Raw genomic sequence first — 22991 nt, forward strand, 5'->3', positions numbered from 1 at the left:
GTTCAGTATGTCAAATCGGAGGGCCTGTTGTCCGGACCTCTGGCAGTCTCTATGGGGGTGCCACAGGGTTCAATTCTCGGGCCGATTCTCTTCTCTGTATACATCAATGATGTCGCTCTCGCTGCTGGTGATTCTTTGATCCACCTCTACGCAGACGACACCATTCTGTATACCTCTGGCCCCTGCTATACAACTCTCCTTCCGTGGCCTCCAACTGCTCTTAAATGCTAGTAAAACTAAATGCATGCTCTTCAACCAATCGCTGCCGGCACCTGCCCGCCCGTCCAGCATCACTACTCTGGGCGGTTCTGACTTAGAATATGTGGACAACTACAAATACCTAGGTGTCTGGTTAGACTGCAAACTCTCCTTCCAGACTCACATTAAACATCTCCAATCCAAAATAAATCTAGAATCGACTTCCTATTTCGCAACAAAGCCTGCTTCACTCATGCTGCCAAACATATCCACGTAAAACTGACCATCCTACCGATCCTCGACTTCGGCGATGTCATTTACAAAATAGCCTCCAACACTCTAGTCAACAATTTGGAAGCAGTCTATCACAGTGCCATCCATTTTGTCACCAAAGCCCCATATACTACCCAAAACTGCGACCTGTATGCTCTCGTTAGCTGGCCCTCGCTTCATACTCATCGCCAAACCCACTGTGGCTCCAGGTCATCTACAAGTCTCTGCTAGGTAAAGCCCCGCCGTGTCTCAGCTCACTGGTCACCATAGCAGTACCCACCCGTAGCACGTGCTCCAGCAGGTATATCTCACTGGTCACCCCCAAAGCCAATTCTTCCTTTGGCCGCCTCTTCTTCCAGTTCTCTGCTGCCAATGACTGAAATGAACTGCAAAAATCTCTGAATCTGGAGACTCTTACCTCCCTCACTAGCTTTAAGCACCAGCTGTCAGAGCAGCTCACAGATCACTGCACCTGTACATAGCTCATCTGTAAATAGCCCATCCAATCTACCTCATCCCCATACTGTATTTAATTATTTATCTTGCTCCTTTGCACCCCATTATCTCAACTTGCACATTCATCTTCTGCACGTCCTACCATTCCAGTGTTTAATTGCTATATTGTAATTACTTTGCCACCATGGCCTATTTATTGCCTTACCTCTCTTATCCTACCTCACTTGCACATGCTGTATATTGATTTTCTACTGTATTATTGATTGTATGTTTGTTTATTCCATGTGTAACTCTGTGTTGTATGTGTCGAACTGCTTTGCTTTATCTTGGCCAGGTCGCAGTTGCAAATGAGAACTTGTTCTCAACTAGCCTACCTGGTTAAATAAAGGTGAAATAAATAAATAAAAAATCGACTCTGCTCAGCTCAGTGGTCTTCCAACATGGCCGCCAGGAGGCGTCATACGTCAGCTGGCAACCCTCTATATAGGACAGTTGGAAAATATATACAGTGCCTTCAGAAAGTATTCACACCCCTTGACTTTTTCTACATTTTCTTGTGTTACAGACTTAATTTAAATTGAATTAAATGTAGATTTTCTGTCACTGACCTACACACAATAGACTATAATGTCAAAGTGAAATGTTTACAAATTAATTAAAACTTTTCATCTGAAATGTCTTGAGTTAATAAGTGTTCAACCATTTGTTATGGCAAGCCTAAATAAGTTCAGGAGTAAAAATTTGCTTAACAAGTCACTTAATACGTTGCATTGACTGTGTGCAATAATAGCATTTAACATGATTTTTTTATGACTAAGTCATCTCTGTATCCAACACAATTTCAAACACAGATTCAACCACAAAGAGCAGGGAGGTTTTCCAATGCCTCGCAAAGAAGGGAACCTGTTGGTAGATGCCTAAAATAAAAAATGATATTGAATTTCCCTTTGAGCATGGTGAATGTATTAATTACACTTTGGATGGTGTATCAATACACTCAGTCACAAAGATAAAGGCGTCCTTCCTAACTCATTTGCCGGAGAGGAAGGAAACAGCTCAGGGATTTCACCATGAGGCCAATGATGACTTTAAAACAGTTACAAAGTTTAATAGGAGAAAACTGAGGATGGATCAACAAGATTGTAGTTACTCCACAATACTAACCTAAATGACAGAGTGAAAAGAAGGAAGCTTGTACAGAATAAAAATATTCCAAAACATGCATCCTATTAACAATAAGGCACTAAAGTAAAACTGCAAAAAAAAGTGGCAAGGAAATTAACTTTATGTCCTGAATTTAAAGCGTTATGTTTTGGGCAAATCCAACACAACACATCAACGAGTACCACTCTTCATATTTTCAAGCACGTGGTGATGCTTGTCATCAGCAAGGACTAAGGACTTTTTTAGGATAAAATGAAACAGAATAGACCAAAGCATTGGCAAAATCCTAGAGGAAAACCAACAGACACTGGGAGACAAATTCACATTTCAGCAGGACAATAACCTAAAACATAAGGCAAAATATACACTGAAGTTGCTTACCAAGACGACATTGAATGTTCCTGAGTGGCTTGTTACAGTTTTGACTTAAATCGGCTTGAAAATCTATGGCAAGACTTGAAAATGGCTGTCTTGCAATGGTCAACAACCAACTTGGCAGAGCTTGAAGAATTTAAAAAATAGTAATGGGGAAATATTGTACAATCCAGGTGTGCAAAGCTCTTAGACACTTACCCAGAAAAACTCACAGCTGTAATAGCTGCCAAAGGTGATTATAACATGTATTGACTCAGGGGTGTGAATACTTATATAAATTAGATAATTCTGTATTTCATTTTCAATAAATTTGTCAACATTTCTACAAATATGTTTTCACTTTGTCATTATGGGGTAGTGTGTGGATTGGTGAGAAAAAAATATATTTAATACATTTTGAAATCAGGCTGTAACACAAAATGTGGAATAAGTCAAGGGGTATGAATACTTTCTGAAGGCACTGTAGGACACTTCTAAAGCACTGCACAATGTGGATCGTACTTGCTACAAGGTTACAGAAAGCTAAACCAACAACCACAGAAACCAAAATTGAATACTTTGTAAATGCAGGTCTAACGATGAAAAACCTAGCTAGATAGCGTCAATTTGTTTTTGCAAAGACATATTTTTTGCAACATCTGATGACCTAACCTGGTGAGTGATGAACATGAATTTCTCCGGTCCTTCAATGTTGCAGTCATGAAGTAGATCTATACTGTCAAATCATCCCACATTTCTAGTTTGACCAGCAGTTTCCAGCAACTGGTATTGATGAATTCTATTGTTATATTGACAGAGTTGCTAGTAACAAAATAATTAGTTAGCTTGTTTAGCTTATGTTCAGCTCATAGTGTCTCCTGCTACTGTCCTCCCTTCCACTGGTATATAGTTATGTTCAGCTCATAGTGTCTCCTGCTACTGTCCTCCCTTCCACTGGTATACAGTTATGTTCAGCTCATAGTGTCTCCTGCTACTGTTCTCCCTTCCACTGGTATACAGTTATGTTCAGCTCATAGTGTCTCCTGCTACTGTCCTCCTTTCTACTGGTATACAGTTATGTTCAGCTCATAGTGTCTCCTGCTACTGTCCTCCCTTCCACTGGTATACAGTTATGTTCAGCTCATAGTGTCTCCTGCTACTGTCCTCCCTTCCACTGGTATACAGTTATGTTCAGCTCATAGTGTCTCCTGCTACTGTCCTCCCTTCCACTGGTATACAGTTATGTTCAGCTCATAGTGTCTCCTGCTACTGTCCTCCCTTCCACTGGTATACAGTTATGTTCAGCTCATAGTGTCTCCTGCTACTGTCCTCCCTTCCACTGGTATACAGTTATGTTCAGCTCATAGTGTCTCCTGCTACTGTCCTCCCTTCCACTGGTATACAGTTATGTTCAGCTCATAGTGTCTCCTGCTACTGTCCTCCCTTCCACTGGTATACAGTTATGTTCAGCTCATAGTGTCTCCTGCTACTGTCCTCCCTTCCACTGGTATACAGTTATGTTCAGCTCATAGTGTCTCCTGCTACTGTCCTCCCTTCCACTGGTATACAGTTATGTTCAGCTCATAGTCTCCTGCTACTGTCCTCCCTTCCACTGCTACTGTCCTCCCTTCCTGTTACTGTCCTCCCTTCCACTGGCATACAGTTATGTTCAGCTCATAGTGTCTCCTGCTACTGTCCTCCCTTCCACTGGTATACAGTTATGTTCAGCTCAATGTTTTATTTCTCTTTCTTTCACATGGTCAAAGCAAGAGTGTGAAAACAGTCTGGACAACCCCTCCCTCTCTCCCTTCCTGTCTCTCTTCACATTCTCTCTCCAGTTAATGTCAATTTGGTCAGTCCAAATCTGAACCAATCATAGACGTCTGTTTCACAAGGTTGAACAGCACAGTCCAATACAGTAGAGCACAGTACAAGGCAGTACAATACAGTAGAGCACAGTACAGGGCAGTACAATACAGTAGGGCACAGTACAGGGCAGTACAATACAGTAGAGCACAGTACAGGGCAGTACAATACAGTAGAGCACAGTACAGGGCAGTACAATACAGTAGAGCACAGTACAGGGCAGTACAATACAGTAGAGCACAGTACAGGGCAGTACAACAGTAGAGCACAGTATAGGGCAGTACAATACAGAAAGCTACAGGACTACAGGATCCTCTGCAGCAGCGGTAACTCTGGGTCTTCCTTTCCTGTGGGTCCTCATGAGAGACAGTTTCATCATAGTTGGTTTTTGCGACTCCACTTGAAGAAACGTTCCAAGTTCTTGAAATTTTAAAAAAGTTTTAAAATGATGGTCTGTCGTTTCTCTTTGCTTATTTGAGCTGTTCTTGCAATAATATGGACTTGGTATTTTACAAAATAGGGCTATCTTCTGTATACCCCCCCACCTTGTCACAACACAACTGATTGGCTCAAACGCATTAAGAAGGAAAGAAATTCCACAAATTAGCTTTTAACATGATACACCTGTTAATTGAAATGCATTCCGGGTGACTACCTCATGAAGTGTGTTTAGAGAATGCCAAGTGTGCAAAGCTGACATAAAGGCAAAGGGTGTTTACTTTGAAAATCTCAGATATAAAATAGATTTTGATTTGTTTAACACTTCTTTAATTAATAGATGACTCCATATGTGTTATTTCATAGTTTTGATGTTTTCGCTATTATTCTGGAATGTAGAAAATAGTAAAACATAAAGAAAAACCCTTGAAACACACACACACACTATACACACTATACACACACACACACACACACACACACACACACACACACACACACACACACACATACTTTCACACTCAACACAAACACTGCTGCCACTGTCTATTATCTATCCTGTTGCCTAATCACGTTACCTCTACATTTATGTTATTTTCTACTCCCTATATAAAGCAATGTTATTTTTGCTCATTATTTTTATTTGCTGTTCACTCTGTGTATGTTCCTCGTGTCACTGTTTCTATTTAAAAAAAATGTTTTCTTTAACTCTGCATTGTTGGAAATGGACTCGTAAGTAAGCATTTCACTTTTAGTCTACACATGTTGTCTACTAAGCATGTGACAAATACAATTTTATTTTATTTTATTGGATTAAGGCAACATCCGCACTGGGATAAAGTCTTGAGCTGCCGCTTTCATGGAGTGGGAACCTAATCCGGACGCTTATAAGAAATTCTGCTACGACCTCCGACGAGCGATCAAACAGGCAAAGTGTTAGTACAGAGCCAAGATTGAATCTTACTACACCGGCTCTGATGCTTGTTGGATGTGGCAGAGCTTGCAAACTATAACAGATTACTAACGGAAACCCAAACGCAAGCAGCCCAGTGATAGCGAGCCTACCAGGCGAGCTAAATGTCTTCTATGCTCGCTTCGAGGCAAGCAACACTGAACCATGCATGAGACCACCAGCTGTTCCAGATGACTGTTTGATTTCACTCACCAAAGCTGATGTGAGTAAGACTAATTTAAAGGTTAACAGCATTACATTACATTACCGCGGGGCCAGACGGATTAATAGTACAAAGCATGCGCGGCCCAGCCGCCAAGGGTCTTTACTGACATTTTCAACCTCTCCCTGACCCAGTCTGTAATACCTATATGTTTCAGGCAGACCACCAGTCCCTCTGCCCAAGAACACTAAGGTAATCTGTCTAAATGACTATCGCCCCGTAGCACTCACATCTGTAGTCATGAAATGCTTTGAAAGGCTGGTCATGGCTCACATCAACACCATCATCCCAGACATCTTGGACCCACTCCAATTCACATACCGTCCAAACAGATCCACAGATGATGCAATCTCTATTGCACTCCACACTACCCTTTCCCACCTGGACAAGAGGAATACCAAAGTGGTAATGCTGTTCATTGACTACAGCTCACTATTCAACAACATAGTGCCCTCTAAGCTAAGGAACCTGGGACTTAACACCTCCCTCTGCAACTGGATCCTGGACTTCCTGACGGGCCAGCCCCAGGTGGTGAGGGTAGGCAACAACACTTCCTGACACGGGGACCCCTCAGGGGTGTGTGTTTAGTCCCCTCCTGTACTCCCTGTTCACCTACGACTGCGTGGCCATGCACAACTACAACACCATCATTAAGTTTGCTGACAACACGACGGCAGTAGACCTGATGAGACAGCCAGGGAGGAGGTCAGTGTCCTGGCAGTGTGGTGCCAGAACAGCAACCTCTCCCTCAAAGTCAGCAAGACAAAGGAGCTGATTGTGGACTACGGAGGGCCAAGCACGCTCCCATCCACATTGACTGGGCTGTAGTGGAGCAGGTCGAGGGCTTAAAGTTCATTTGTGTCCACATCACTAAGGAATTAACATGGTACAAACACACCAACACAGTCATGAAGAAGGCATAACAATGCCTCTTCCCCCTCAGGACGCTGAAAAGATTTGGCATGGGCCCTCAGATCCTTGAAATGTTTCTACAACTTGATTGGAGTCCACCTGTGGTAAATTCAATTGATTGGACATAATTGGGAAAGGCACACACCTGTCTATTTAAGGTCCCACAGATAACAGTAAATGTCAGAGCAAAAACCAAGCCATGAGGTTGAAGGAATTGTCCGTAGAGCTCAGAGACAGGATTGTCTGGAGAAGGGTCCCAAAAAATGTCTGCAGCAATGAAGGTGCCCAAGAACACAGTGGCCTCCGTCATTCTTGGATGGAAGAAGTTTGGAACCACCAAGACTCTTTCTAAGAGCTGGCCACCCGGCCAAACTGAGTAATCGTGGGAGAAGGTCCTTGGTCAGGAAGGTGACCAAGAACCCAAGGGTCACTCTGTCGGAGCTCCAGAGTTCCTCTGCGGAGATGGGAGAACCTTCCAAAAGGACAACCATATCTGTAACACTCCACCAATCAGGCCTTTATGGTAGAGTGGCCAGATGGAAGCCACTCCTCAGTAAAAGGCACAGGAAAGCCCACTTTGAGTTTGCCAAAGGGCACCTAAAGGACTCTCAGACCATTAGAAACAAGATTCTTTGGTCTGGTGAAACCAAGATGGAACTCTTTGACCTGAATCCAAAGTGCCACGTCTGGAGGAAACCTGGCACCATCCCTACGGCTGAAGCATGATGGTGACAGCATCATGCTCTGGGTATATTTTTCAGCGGCAGAGACTGGGAGACTAGTCAGGATCGAGGCAAAGATGAACGGAGCAAAGTCCATAGAGATACTTGATGAAAACCTGCTCCAGAGCGCTCAGGACCTCAGACTGGGGCAAAGTGTCACCTTCCAACAGGACAATGACCCTTAGCACACAGCCAAGACAACGCAGGAGTGGCTTGGGTCAAGTCTCTAAAAATAGCTGTGCAGCGACGCTCCCCATCCAACCTGACAGAGCTTGAGTGGATCTGCAGAGAAGAAAGGGATAAACTCCCCAAATACAGGTGTGCCAAGCTTTTAGAGTCATACCCAAGAAGGTTTGATGCTGTAATTGCTGCCAAAGGTGCTTCAACAAAGTACTGAGTAGAGGGTCTAAATACTTATGTAAATGTCATATTTCAGTTGTTGTTTTTCATAAATTTGCAAACATTTCTAAAAACGTGTTTTTGCTTCATCATTATGGGGTATTGTAGATTGTGTAGATTGATGCCTTATCTATTTTAGAATAAGGCTGTAACGTAACACAATTTTGAAAAAGTCAGGGGGTCTGAATACTTTCCAAAGGCACTGTAAATGTACATACTGTATATACCTCAATTATCTCATGCCCCTGCACATCAACTCAGTACTGTGTAGGCAAGTAATCGTTACTCATGCTATATTTATTCCTTGTGTTATTATTTTCTATAATATTTCTATTTATCTTTCTGCATTGTTGGGAAAGGCCCGTAAGTAAGCATGTCTCTGTTGTTTATGAAGCATGTGACATTTTTGGGATTTTTATTATTATTATACATTTTTTAAAGAAAAGTAGAGTAGAGTATAGGTTAGTACAGTACAGTACAGTAGAGCCCACTACAGTAGAGTACAGTATAATTGATTGTATTGTTCTGTATTTTACTGTACTTTACTGAACTATACTCTACTGAACTCTACTGTACTGAACTCTACTGTTCTGTACTGAACTATAGTTTACTGAACTGAACTCTACTCTCCTGTACTGTGCTGTATTGTACTGTACTGTACTATACTATATTGTGCTCTACTGTGATGTCCAAACTTGTGAAACATAGATGTCTATGATTGATATAGATTTGGAGCTCATTAGAATAATAGCCAGTGTGTAGAATTATACTCAAACATGCAATGGAGGATTTTAAATGTTTCTACCTTTGTGTATCTATTCAGGATACATCACCATGAAGAGAATGACCTTCATAACTATGCATTTCTGTATAGTACAGATCAGTGACCCATGATGTAATTCTGTTACCATCGTTCCATAACCGGGTATAATCCATTTAATTTACTATAGTTCAATAACCAAAATGGACTTTCTCAAACTCAAGGTGTCATATCATAGCTGACACCATTCATTCTGCAGACATATTTGAATCTTAATTTGGAGCGGACATTTAACCAGGTTTTTGGAAAACATAAATAACGGAGGGAGATTTTACCGTCATTCTGTTACCAAACTTTACATCTGCACTGTTCTTTGAGTAAATGTGTTGTTGTACAATTTTCTGTGCATAGAGTTGTATGGTTTGTTTAACTTTCCAATCAATGGTTTCTGTTTGGCAAACTTTTAAAGTAAAAATCGGAGTCTCAGCGCCATTCTGTTATCGTGGAATTGCCCACAAAAGCAAATTCAGCTACTTTGCAGTTATTCTGGCTGCTCTGTTTGACGTGACTGTGTTAGTAGTAGTTGGCTAGCTAGCAAATAAGGGATAAGAACGTTGTCAGCCAGCATGCCAACTGAAAATGAATGACTAGAGTGTCCATGTGGATTGTGTGTAATAAAGCAGTGGTTCCCAACCTTTTTCGGTTACTGTTCCACCAATTAAATTTTGCTCTACCAGAGTACCCCTGAAGTACCCCCTCATGTGTATTTACCAGTAGGCCAATGGTCTCATGAGTCTTCTCAAGTACCCTCTGTGAATAGGCCAAGTACCTTTAGGGGTCCTAGTACCCCGCGTGTACTATCTTTGCAGGCTGAGATCTTTCGTGGCATGCTCAGAAATACTGAACTTGTTCTTCTGCTCCACTATCCAGTGTGAGGTATGACAGTGTCATTGTACAGGCAAAACCAAGGATGACAGGTCTGCTGAATACTGCCCAAAAAATTATCGGTAAGCCCACCAACAAAACCTTTCTGGACAGCTACCACACAAACATGCTGAGGATGGCAAACAAAATAGCAACAATAATATTATTTGCAACGCTCAGGGACCTTGGACATTAAGGGGATGTGTAATATTGAGTATATGAAGGGGGGCATAACTAGGTAATAGGGCGGCAGGTAGCCTAGCAGTTAAGAGCGTTGAGCCATTAACCGAAAGGTCACTGGTTCAAATCCCCGAGCTGACTAGATTAAATATCTGTCGATGTGCCCTTGAGCAAGGCACTTAACCCTAGTCGCTCTGGATAAGAGTGTCTGCTAAATGACTAAAATGTCCTTAAGCTGTCATTCTTGTTTTGTTTTTGATGAGTTTGTATGTTTGATGTTATGTCTGGCCTATGCCATGTCTCTCGCCTTATCGTCACACTGTGTCGTCCATTATTTCCAAGGTAATGTACAGAACATGTGCGTTTATCCCTTACATATACTGCGACCTAAAGCCCTAGTTCTTTCCATCACTGTTATTATGTGCATCTTTTCTTAATGCTTATGTCCAACTGAGATAATTACTACAGCGTCACTATACATATCTCTTCATTCCTTTACTTACAGTGAAACAGATGTTTTTCTTCTCACTGTTTGTGCTGAGCCTACGGACACTCACTAGACTTTATATACACACCATACAGTATGCAGTACACACTTACTCGCACACGTACATGTACACTACACTGTCACTCCAACACAAATCCCTCACTCATTCAAACACAACATATGCACACACACACAAACATAAGACACACACACTTTTACACTCATCATTTGCTGCTGCTTCTCTGTTCTTCATTTTACTCGTATTATTATCTATCTGGATGCCTAGTCACTTTACCCTGCCTTCATGTACATATCTACCTCAAATACCTGGTACCTCTGCACATTGATCTGGTACTGGTACTCCCTCTATGCAGCTCCACATTGATCTGGTACTGGTACTCCCTCTATACAGCTCCACATTGATCTGGTACTCCCTCTATACAGCTCCACATTGATCTGGTACTGGTACTCCCTGTATATAGCTCCACATTGATCTGGTACTGGTACTCCCTCTATACAGCATCACATTGATCTGGTACTGGTACTCCCTGTATATAGCTCCACATTGATCTGGTACTGGTACTCCCTGTATATAGCTCCACATTGATCTGGTACTGGTACTCCCTCTATACAGCTCCACATTGATCTGGTACTGGTACTCCTTCTATACAGCTCCACATTGATCTGGTACTGGTACTCCCTGTATATAGCTCCACATTGATCTGGTACTGGTACTCCCTGTATATAGCTCCACATTGATCTGGTACTGGTACTCCCTCTATACAGCTCCACATTGATCTGGCACTGGTACTCCCTGTATATAGCTCCACATTGATCTGGTACTGGTACTCCCTGTATATAGGTCCACATAGATCTGGTACTGGTACTCCCTGTATATAGCTCCACATGCATCTGGTACTGGTACTCCCTCTATACAGCTCCACATTGATCTGGTACTGGTACTCCCTCTATACAGCTCCACATTGATCTGGTACTGGTACTCCCTGTATATAGCTCCACATTGATCTGGTACTGGTACTCCCTCTATACAGCTCCACATTGATCTGGTGCTGGTACTCCCTCTATACAGCTCCACATTGATCTGGTACTGGTACTCCCTCTATACAGCTCCACATTGATCTGGTACTGGTACTCCCTCTATACAGCTCCACATTGATCTTGTACTGATACTCCCTCTATACAGCTCCACATTGATCTGGTACTGGTACTCCCTCTATACAGCTCCACATTGATCTGGTACTGGTACTCCCTCTATACAGCTCCACATTGATCTGGTACTGGTACTCCCTGTATATAGCTCCACATTGATCTGGTACTGGTACTCCCTGTATATAGCTCCACATTGATCTGGTACTGGTACTCCCTGTATATAGCTCCACATAGATCTGGTACTGGTACTCCCTGTATATAGCTCCACATTGATCTGGTACTGGTACTCCCTGTATATAGGTCCACATAGATCTGGTACTGGTGCTCCCTGTATATAGCTCCACATTGATCTGGTACTGGTACTCCCTCTATACAGCTGCACATTGATCTGGTACTGGTACTCCCTCTATACAGCTCCACATTGATCTGGTTCTGGTACTCCCTGTATATAGCTCCACATTGATCTGGTACTGGTACTCCCTCTATACAGCTCCACATTGATCTGGTACTGATACTCCCGCTATACAGCTCCACATTGATCTGGCACTGGTACTCCCTGTATATAGCTCCACATTGATCTGGTACTGGTACTCCCTGTATATAGGTCCACATAGATCTGGTACTGGTACTCCCTGTATATAGCTCCACATGCATCTGGTACTGGTACTCCCTCTATACAGCTCCACATTGATCTGGTACTGGTACTCCCTCTATACAGCTCCACATTGATCTGGTACTGGTACTCCCTGTATATAGCTCCACATTGATCTGGTACTGGTACTCCCTCTATACAGCTCCACATTGATCTGGTGCTGGTACTCCCTCTATACAGCTCCACATTGATCTGGTACTGGTACTCCCTCTATACAGCTCCACATTGATCTGGTACTGGTACTCCCTCTATACAGCTCCACATTGATCTTGTACTGATACTCCCTCTATACAGCTCCACATTGATCTGGTACTGGTACTCCCTCTATACAGCTCCACATTGATCTGGTACTGGTACTCCTTCTATACAGCTCCACATTGATCTGGTACTGGTACTCCCTGTATATAGCTCCACATTGATCTGGTACTGGTACTCCCTGTATATAGCTCCACATTGATCTGGTACTGGTACTCCCTGTATATAGCTCCACATAGATCTGGTACTGGTACTCCCTGTATATAGCTCCACATTGATCTGGTACTGGTACTCCCTGTATATAGGTCCACATAGATCTGGTACTGGTGCTCCCTGTATATAGCTCCACATTGATCTGGTACTGGTACTCCCTCTATACAGCTGCACATTGATCTGGTACTGGTACTCCCTCTATACAGCTCCACATTGATCTGGTTCTGGTACTCCCTGTATATAGCTCCACATTGATCTGGTACTGGTACTCCCTCTATACAGCTCCACATTGATCTGGTACTGATACTCCCGCTATACAGCTCCACATTGATCTGGTACTGGTACTCCCACTATACAGCTCCACATTGATCTGGTACTGGTACTCCATCAATACAGCTCCACATTGATCTGGTACTGATACTCCCTCTATACAGCTCCACATTGATCTGGTACTGGTACTCCCTCTATACAGCTCCACATTGATCTTGTACTGGTACTCCCACTATACAGCTCCACATTGATCTGGTACTGGTACTTCCTGTATATAGCTCCACATTGATCTTGTACTGGTACTCCCTGTATATAGGTCCACATTAATCTTGTACTGGTACTCCCTCTATACAGCTCCACATTAATCTTGTACTGGTACTCCCTCTATACAGCTCCACATTGATCTGGTACTGGTACTTCCTGTATATAGCTCCACATTGATCTGGTACTGGTACTCCCTCTATACAGCTCCATTCTTGTGTATTTTGTTTTATTCATCTTGTGTTAGTTACAATTTTTGTATTATTATTATTTTTAAATCTGCATCGTAGGGAAAGGTTCGTAAGCAAACATTTCACTGTAAAGTCTACAGCAGTTGGTTTCGGGGCATTTGATAAATTACATTTGATTTGATTCATGGTAATCACATTAAATGGAAATATGGTCTTCATTTGAGTCATCAAATCAAAACCTGTCAATAAACCTGTTAATATTACAGTAAACTATATCACTGTCCATTCAAACTGCTATGTTACGTAAAAAATACTTTGTCAATGTAATGAGAAGTAGAATCATGATGTAAAGCGATAACAACACCCACATCATTAAAAACATTTTTGAATCAGTAATCTATTGTCTGGTCATGTGAGATGGCACTCCAGTGAAAACAAGCGTTTGTGTGTTACGACCATAACCCTTAGGGTCATTGACCCTTGACCTCTTCCTGGGTGGAATGACCTTATGGGTGCCATCCCCATTGCCTCAGACACAATGGGCCTTGATTATCAACCTACACGCCCTCCATCAGACGAGAGCGACGTCGACAGGTCCTGATCTACTGGTTGCTATGGATATTAGCCTGTCAGATGAACAGCCCAGGGCAATGTTAAATGAGTCGCTTTGTAAGTCGCTCTGGATAAGAGCGTCTGCTAAATGACTTAAATGTAAATGTAAAATGTAAAATGATGTCAAGTCAGCTACAGATCTTATCTGCCCAATGTTTCCCGGTTTTAGAAGTTCTCTCTACACTCTGTGAGGAATGTAAAAACCCTGGTTTACTCACAACTCATGTTACTTGCAGTATTGACGCTGGAGGTCCATGGATGGTAATGAATGTCAAACTAGCAGTGAATGTAGAAATGAATTGCGCTTCTTAATTGTTTATATTTTCCCAGTAATGTGTGTTTTTGTGTTGGAATGGAAATGGACATTTTGTCAATTTAAGGCTGTAAGTCATCCCCTCAAAATAGTTTTTATTAACATGGCAAAGGCACAGTATCAGTAATTTCGGCCAATATCTTGTCAAAATCAGTTCCCGGTTTTTAAGATGAGTTATATGCCAGAGATTGTCTGGGATGGTTTTCTTGCAGGTTTACTTTCTATGTGAATTGTCTGACCATAAAGCCTGTTCAGCAGCGACAGGCATTTGATTTAGCAGTGGATTTCGATGGATTTCTATGGCAAATAACGGTAAGTGTCGGGGGAAAAGGATGCTGTCCTGCTGACAGGGAGAATGAAATTATTGTTTGCAAGCCGATACACACAGGCCTTTGGCTGAACGATGAAACATTTATCATTTACTGTAATAGCTGGACACATATCATTTACAATAAAATAAATTGGTCTGTGCTCAGTTCTTGGCAGGATTCCCCTTAGATTCGGTTTGGTGGTTATGGAATTTAAATTGCTTATGACAGCAGAAGTGCCACCATAGGTTCAGCGCACAGAAAAGCAGCTGACTCTGAAAACGATCTGTGTAGATGTTTGATTTGGTCTCTCTCTCTCTCTCTTTATGTGTTTTTATGTACCTAATATTTCATGTATGTTTCCGTGTAAGTACATTTCTTCAGCATGTGTTGGTTTTATGAAGGAATACAGTAATTGAGTTTTGCATGTTTCGGAACTCTGCTGGGTAGGCTATGTTGTGTGTGTGTATGGACACGTGTGTATGTGTGTAAAAAAAACATTACACAACAATCTTGGGAGAATGGATTGTAGTTCATGGGAGTATATGCCTTCATATCTCTCTACCGTCCCCTTAATACTCCTCCTCTGGACTTTCCCTCACTCTATCACTCCGTCTTGAATGGGACAGGTTAGTTACAAAACAACGTTGATTGATATTCTTCCCTCATTGCCCTTATGGCTCTGCGTAGCAGGCTGTAGGCTGGCTGACTAAACGCCCTGTCTCTTCAATGGGGCACAAAGGCCGGTTTAGGCCCTGATTTGATGGGGAGGCGTGATTGAGGGATTCTTATGGTGAGCGACACAGGCCCTTAAATCAGGCCTGAAGCGCTGTGCCTGTCGCGTGAGGGAGTGAGGGGGCGTATAGCTCTATGTTCTCAAGGTCGTGCTGTGTGCTGTATCTGTGACAGAATCAGGAATCCTCATGCTGCCTACCTGACAGATTCAGGCCTTGGGGATATATCTTGCATGTCCTCCTCATCCTCTGGAGATGTAGGTTCAGTGCTTCTACTCCTCACTCACTGTCTCTTTCACACACAGACACACAGCGTGCGCACACACACACACACACACACACCCACTCACACGGACACACACACCAATGTCAAAACAACCTTCCCTAAAAAAAATTCTCTCTCGTTCTCTCACACAATTGGATGATGTTTGAACATGACAAGTCTCCTGAGTACAGCACCATGAAGGGAAGGTTATGTATTTCTCTGTCTGTCTGCTACAACACACACACACACTTACACACACACACGCATTTATGCACACACACACGTTCCACAGTCATAAAACACATCAACTCCAACGCAAACATTCGCGTACATATTTGACGAGTTATTAAACATGTTCCACCTTTGTCTCGGCAGCATGTCAAGACGCATAATTCATACTGCTACAGATGCTCAAAGGCGTTGTCTTTGGAGCATAATATTCCTCTCTTTCTCTCTTTTCTCTCTCTCTATCTCTCTCTCTCTCTGTCTCTCTCTCTCGTTCTCTCTCTCCCTCTTTCTCCCCTTCTCTCTCCCTCCCTCTCAGGCTCTCTCTCTTTCTCTTTCTCTCTCCAACTCTCTCTCTGCCCTCTTCCTTTCTCCCTTTCTGCAGTCCCAGTGAGCAGGCTAAGTGTTCTGCAGTCCCCCCCCCCCCCGTTTATCCAGTTCATCTCCTCACATTTCCCTCCATCTGTCCATTCTGTATCATCCTTATCTCTAGGACCATTTCTGCTCTGTCTTGCTATGTGTAACTCATGCTAAATCCAGGCTTCGCCCGGGGCCCAGAAGGAAGTCTCTTTGGTACTGTACTAAGAGATGTAATCCGTGTGTGTTTGAATATGGTTTACAAAGTCACAGATTAGCCACCCACAGGCCTCTGTCTGACTAACTGTCTGACTGACTGTCTGATTGATTGATAGGCACCTGCACATACAAGACACAGGGAGCCATTCATCTAACAGACCTGTTCCTTATCACCTCACACACACCTCACACCCTAACCCTAACGCAAATGCCTCAGGTAAGGCATTCAAATGTCGCCATCGATGTAGACAGGGACATAAAGTGCAAAATAAATAGTATGCATCGTTTAGGGGATTTTGGGGGGATTCTATTAACAGGGGATATGTTGCTGTTTGATTCACTGAATTTATTTAAATCCATGACAAAAAAAGGGGAACATTTGCTACAGTGTGAAATGCTAATTATTTCAGTGATTAGACAGTGGGAAGAGAACAACATGCATCATGTCTGTGCTGGTATAATTTAGCTGGAGTTGGTATGCATTTCCTGTTCTTTTTTTTTATGTACAGCTTTGTGAGAATGGAACCAGTGAGCAGGCTAAGTGTACGTTCCTCCTCCTGAATGTTGCCATCCATCATTCTAGGGTGTTATTCTGTGCTTCACTGACACCTCCTGTCTGTTTGTCCTCCAATTCCCTCCTTCACTCATCTACCCCTCCCTTTAAATGAGAGAGCATCCCTTATTTCCTGCTATTTGGGTCTAGATAGTTTGTTTTTCCCTGGGGAACATTGAGAGATGTCCCTGTGCACATCATCTCCTCCTCTATCCTCATCGCACTCAACGAGAAATCTCCTCAGATTGAAACTTTTCAAAACTGCAACTTTGCGATTCTCCGTTCCCATGGTAAAATCAGCTCTTTTTAGTGACCATTGACGACCTTAGACGAGCCCATTGAAAGGTGATTAAATAATAACGACGCAGTAATAAAGAAAAGCAGCCATCTTTGGTTCAACTTGCCAGCACAGTACTCTCTGAGTTACGTCCCCTCTCTTAGACGAGGTCACTCCTACTTCCTTCCCCCTCCATTTCCCCTAGGATGCACTAGGGTGTACCCTGACTTCCCCAGTTATGCACTAGTACAGCTTCATAAAAGGGCCAAATGAAATTCTGAAATTAATTTTGGTGGAGTGATTTGCCGTGACCCCGGGTCTTTCGATTAGTGTGTACGTTTCTCTGAACTCACTCTCAAGCAGACCGTAAGTCTCTTTGCCCTTTCTTTTTATACTCCACATGTACGTGGCACTCTGACAAATATTAATATTTGATGGGCAGCATTTGGAGAAATGCTCGAATTGAATCTGGGCCTCTATATGGCAATGATGTCCGTCTCTGATCATGCAGAAGCATAAATTGCACATGGGCTGGAATATGCTTTGAGAGCAAAGCTTCTCGCCAAAGGCTTTTCGAAACTGTGGCATTGACAAAACGACCTGGAAGTCTTGCCCTGCAATATTGAGTATTAAAGTGTACCAAGCATCTGGTATTTTAAGTGAAACCTCAGGCAAAGGAACAGAAAGTGTTGGGTCAATGTTTTTATCAAGCACCACTATCCTGACAACTGATATGACCTAAACCTCCAACCGCATTTGCTTTCTGCTTTTACAGGTAAAACTCAGAGTCATTGAATGTGTTGCAACTGTACAACTCATATCAGATAACTCTGTAGTGTTATGTACACTTACTTGCCTTATTCTCAGGTTCTATTTTCCATGGCATTGTTTCGGCTTCGCCCGAGGTATTTCATAAAGAAAGTGCATCCTCACCTCTCACCACCAACATGGCCGTCTTGGGTTCAGAGAGGACAGGTATGAACAATGCAGTGCCTTGTTTTATAATAAGGACACACTTTGAACTGCTCTCTAAAGGTCCAAACTGTTTAACTATTGGTATTAGATTTAGCTTTTGGTTGGAGGCCCATCTGAGCTGCAACACTTTGCAGTTGTTCACATCTAAAATACAGAGCCCCAGACACTCTGAGTGTGGTACGTGCCACCCTTGTTAACACATGAGATATTTTAATGTTCAACCCACGACTATCCCAATAATCATCAGTCTCAGGCCTTTCAGACTGGTCCTCTGGTTACAGTAATAAAACAGTGTTTATTTTTATGGGGCCATATGTTACTTCAGTAAACCCCACAGTGACCTGGTCAAAAGGACATCAGGCGACTTAGACTTTGTACACGTTATAGTTTTCACATACACGAGGCGAGTTCAACAAGGCTTCTGTTTACGGAAAACATTTTACTTAGGCTGCGTTCTCTCATTTGTCTTTTGACCAATCAGATCAGCTCTGAAAAAGATTGATGTGAAAAGATCTGATGTGATTAGTCAAAAGATTGATTAATGGAAACAAATATCAGATTTGGGCTACCTGTATAACGATTTCAATGAACATTCCACAATGTTACAGTGAAACATCAAGCATCCAATTTTTGAAATGACTACTGTGGCATTTTATGGGCAATAATGTCGAACTGCAGCTCACTTTGCTATTCCTACAACACACAATAGAAAGCCTACATGGACACGTGATTATTTGTTGTGACAGATTAGATCCCAAATAGACATTTTACGTTTGCCGCACACTACCTTCTCAGACTGTGGGCTAACGTTAGTGAACAGTCGCAGGCTCGCGGCTAACACAAAACAAATGGGATATGCTAGCTAACGTTCACAAACGATTTATCGTGTTGAACCCAGCTCAGGTGTTCTGCTGTTTAACCCTCTGCACGTTGCCTGATGGCGAAACAGAAATGATCTCACATCCATCAGCACTTGACCTTTACTAGAGCCAAAAACATGTTTCAAAAATTAAATCAACAACGCCTCTCACTGTACCCACATTCATTAGCTCGGATAGGTTGTCTGCCCTTCGCCAAGGGCAAAATAAATAATAAGCGTAGTGAGAGAGGGTCTTAACACAGAACTGTGTGCTGTTTAACATAATGGCCCTACTCTTTACGTTGTGTTGTGAAGGGGCGTTATAATGTTTATTGTATATAATGTATATTTCATTCATTCAGCTTCGGCATGTTCCCGCCCTTGGGCTGAGATGCCTTCAAGGCATCCAACACACATGCCTGGAGCTGGACAGGAGACTCTCATGGTTTACAACAAGTGGCGGTCTATGGTAATCAAAAGCAAACACACATTCCTACTCTGCCCCCAGGCCAGTATTAATATTGATGTGATAATAGAGCATCTGCCTTCCAACTCTGTGGGAATGTATTTTTCAGCTATCTCAGCTTCCTATTGCCCTGGATGTAGGTCAATTATTGTTTTGGAGATCGCTTTAAAAAGACCCGGTGAAAACAGTAATCAATAGAAAAACAGGGTTGAACACATTCATTACATAGAGAGGTTTGTTTCTCAGCTCTACGCCACGTTTGTGATTTTCTGATGGGTCGTTATTAACCTGTTGTAGGTACTATGTACCTAAGGATCACAAGTCAGGATGATCGATGTGTATGTGACCGTATATATGTGATTTTCTGCGTGTGGCCCCGAATCTGTCTGTGCACGAATCTGTCTGTGCACGTAACAACCATCTCCATGTTGACTTGGCACAGGGTTCAGCACACACTGTCATGGCCACTATCTGATCCTCATGTGACGCAGGCTACAAATGAGAGAAACTCTCCCTGTGTCCAGAAATAGTGCCCAATGCATTATATTTATTACCAACACTTCAAGGAGAAGTACACACTCTCTCACACACAACACACAACACACACACACAGTACATAGTGCCAATAGGAGCACTGCACCTTCATTAAGACCCAGTGTCTCCCCCTTCCCCTTGTCTCTCTCCCCACCAGAGCGAGCTCTATCTCCTGGTGTTGTCGGCCAATAATTGAAGCATACGCTTAAAAGACCTGGGGAAGATTCTGAAGGGGCCTCTTTAATGAAGTCTGATCTCATTAAAAGATACAGCTCCAATGAGAGGAGAGAGGAAAACAAGCAGAGACAAAGGAGGACTCCAGTGAGACATAAGGAGGAGCTTTTCTACATACAGTATATATACACCCAATAAGGATCATAATAATAATAATAATAATAATAATAATGGTCATAATAATAATAATAATGATCATAATAATAATAGTAATGATCATAATAATAATAATAATGATCATAATAATAATAATAATGATAATAATAAGGATAATAATAACAATAATAATGATCATAATAATAATAAGGATCATAATAATAATAATAATAAGGATCATAATAATAAGGAAGATAATAATCATAATATTGATCATAATAATCATAATAAGGATCATAGTAGTAATAATAATGATCATAATAATAATAATGATCATAATAATAATAAGGATCATAATAATAATAATAATAAGGATCATAATAGTAATAATAATGATCATAATAATAATAATGGTCATAATACTAATAATAGCAAAATATATAATAAGGAAATGCCATGCTATACACTCCATATGGGAGGTCATGGTGGACTTAACAGTTCTACTCTTTGCTACGAGCAATGAGATAATAGAGCTTTGATATGTGTCACGGATACCTCCGGAACATTCATCATGCACACCTGTCCCCTATTCCTACTGATTAGTATTTGTATATATGTGCCCTTTGGTTTCCATTGGGCTGTCCATTATTGTTACAATGTCCGTTGGTGCATGTGAGTACCTGTGCTGTGTGTTTTGGCTTTTGTGCCAATGTGGATTGTGCAGATGATTCCGGGTCTCGTCCCGTGGGTTAATCATTGTGAGCGTGTGTTATTTATTCGAGGTGCTCCTCGCTCTTTTGTTTGGGTTTCAACCCTGTGTTTTTGTTACGTGTTTGTTTGGTCTTCGTCCCCGTGCCTTTACATGGCACGCCGTAATTTGGGCTTATTAAAAAAAACTATTACGCATTCCTGCGTCTGTCTCCCGATCCTTCATGCCATTGTGACAAATTGTCTGTGAACTATGAACAGGGATCTCTGCAGGAAGTTCATGGAAGGAAGTGCACTTTGGAATATCAACATCCTTTCACTTGCTTAAATTGAGCGCGTAACCACTGACAACCATGCAAACATGTTACCAATACCATCCTGGTTATCAACCTCACCAATTTAGAATGGACAAACAAACCTAGTCACTACATTTGCCTACTGGCAGTTGAGCACCAAATGGTGACAGAGTGGACAAGAGGTGGGAGACCCTGAGAGAGGTAAACAGATGAGGAGAGGAGAGAAGAAGTGGAGGAGGGAATGGATTGGTGCTACGTAGAGAGACAGCGGTAGACGGATGTGCCATTTAATTCACCTGCTAGGAGCTAGCTGCCTGTTGTATTGAGAAACAGACAGGACAGGCTCTTTAAAGGAGGAGCTGAGTGTGGACTGATGCTCTGTGACTGGAGACAGGACAGGGGCTTCTAATGAGGGTGTCAAATGACATTTTCCCATGTCTTATCCATGTAAGTAACATTGGTGGTTTGTGTGCTTTCCTTTGTATGTTACCAAGGTAATGGTGCTGTGCTGGGGGTGGGTGTTGTGCTGTGCTGGGGGTGGGTGCTGTGCTGTGTGTGGGTTCTGTGCTGCGCTGTCTGTGCATGCATTTGTTTGTGCATGTGTGAAGGTGCATGTGTATGAGTGTGAGGGTGTGTGATGTTGTACAGTATATGTATGGAGGTCCAGATACATATTGGGAGAGAGAGAAAGAGACCTACACAAAAAGGACCCACGCCGAGAGGACCTACATTCAGACCACAGCACCACCAGCCACATCCACAACCCTCCCCAACCAATCAACACCCCCCCCCCAAGTCAACCATGCCCACTACCCCTTTTAGGCACCCTCAGATCAGACCTGCGCCCCTCCTGCCCACCCCGTGGATCCCACTCTGGCAAAGAGGGCCTCAACATGGAAGTCACACGTACGCTCAGGCCATGAGCAGGAAAACAGGCCCAACCTCCACTCTTACGCTAGCCCAAGCCAATGGCATGTACCAGATGCTCAGCAGGCTCTGCTCACACTTACTGGCCTGAGGCCAAACCACACGACCAACATCATTGGACACTTTATGGAACACAAAGCCTTCACTATCTCATCCTGGAAAAGGCCTGAGGTCATCTGCCTTTGGCCAAAAGAGAAGGAACCTGGACTTCACCAAAGAAATCGGAAATACAGACATTGTCATCCTACAAGAAACATGGTATAGAGGAGACGGACCCACTGGTTGCCCTCTACATTACAGAGAGCTGATAGTCCCATCCACCAACTACCAGGTGTGAAACAGGGAAGGGACTCAGGGGGTATGCTAATTTGGTATTGAGCAGACCTAACTCACTCTATTAAATTAATCAAAACAGGAACATTTTACATTTGGCTAGAAATTCAAAAGGAAATTATCTTAACAGAAAAAGTGTCCTCCTGTGTGCTACCTACAGTTGAAGTCGGAAGTTTACATACACCTTAGCCAAATACATTTAAACTCAGTTTTTCACAATTCCTGGTATTTAATCCTAGTAAAAATTCCCCTGTTTTAGGTCAGTAAGGATCACCACTTTTTGCCCATTCCTCCTGACAGATCTGTTGTAACTGGTCAGGTTTGTAGGCCTCCTTGCTCGCATGCGCTTTTGCAGTTCTGCCCACACATTTTCTATAGGA

The sequence above is a fragment of the Salmo trutta genome, chromosome 20 (genome assembly GCF_901001165.1).
Source record: "Salmo trutta chromosome 20, fSalTru1.1, whole genome shotgun sequence".
Taxonomy (NCBI): domain Eukaryota; kingdom Metazoa; phylum Chordata; class Actinopteri; order Salmoniformes; family Salmonidae; genus Salmo; species Salmo trutta.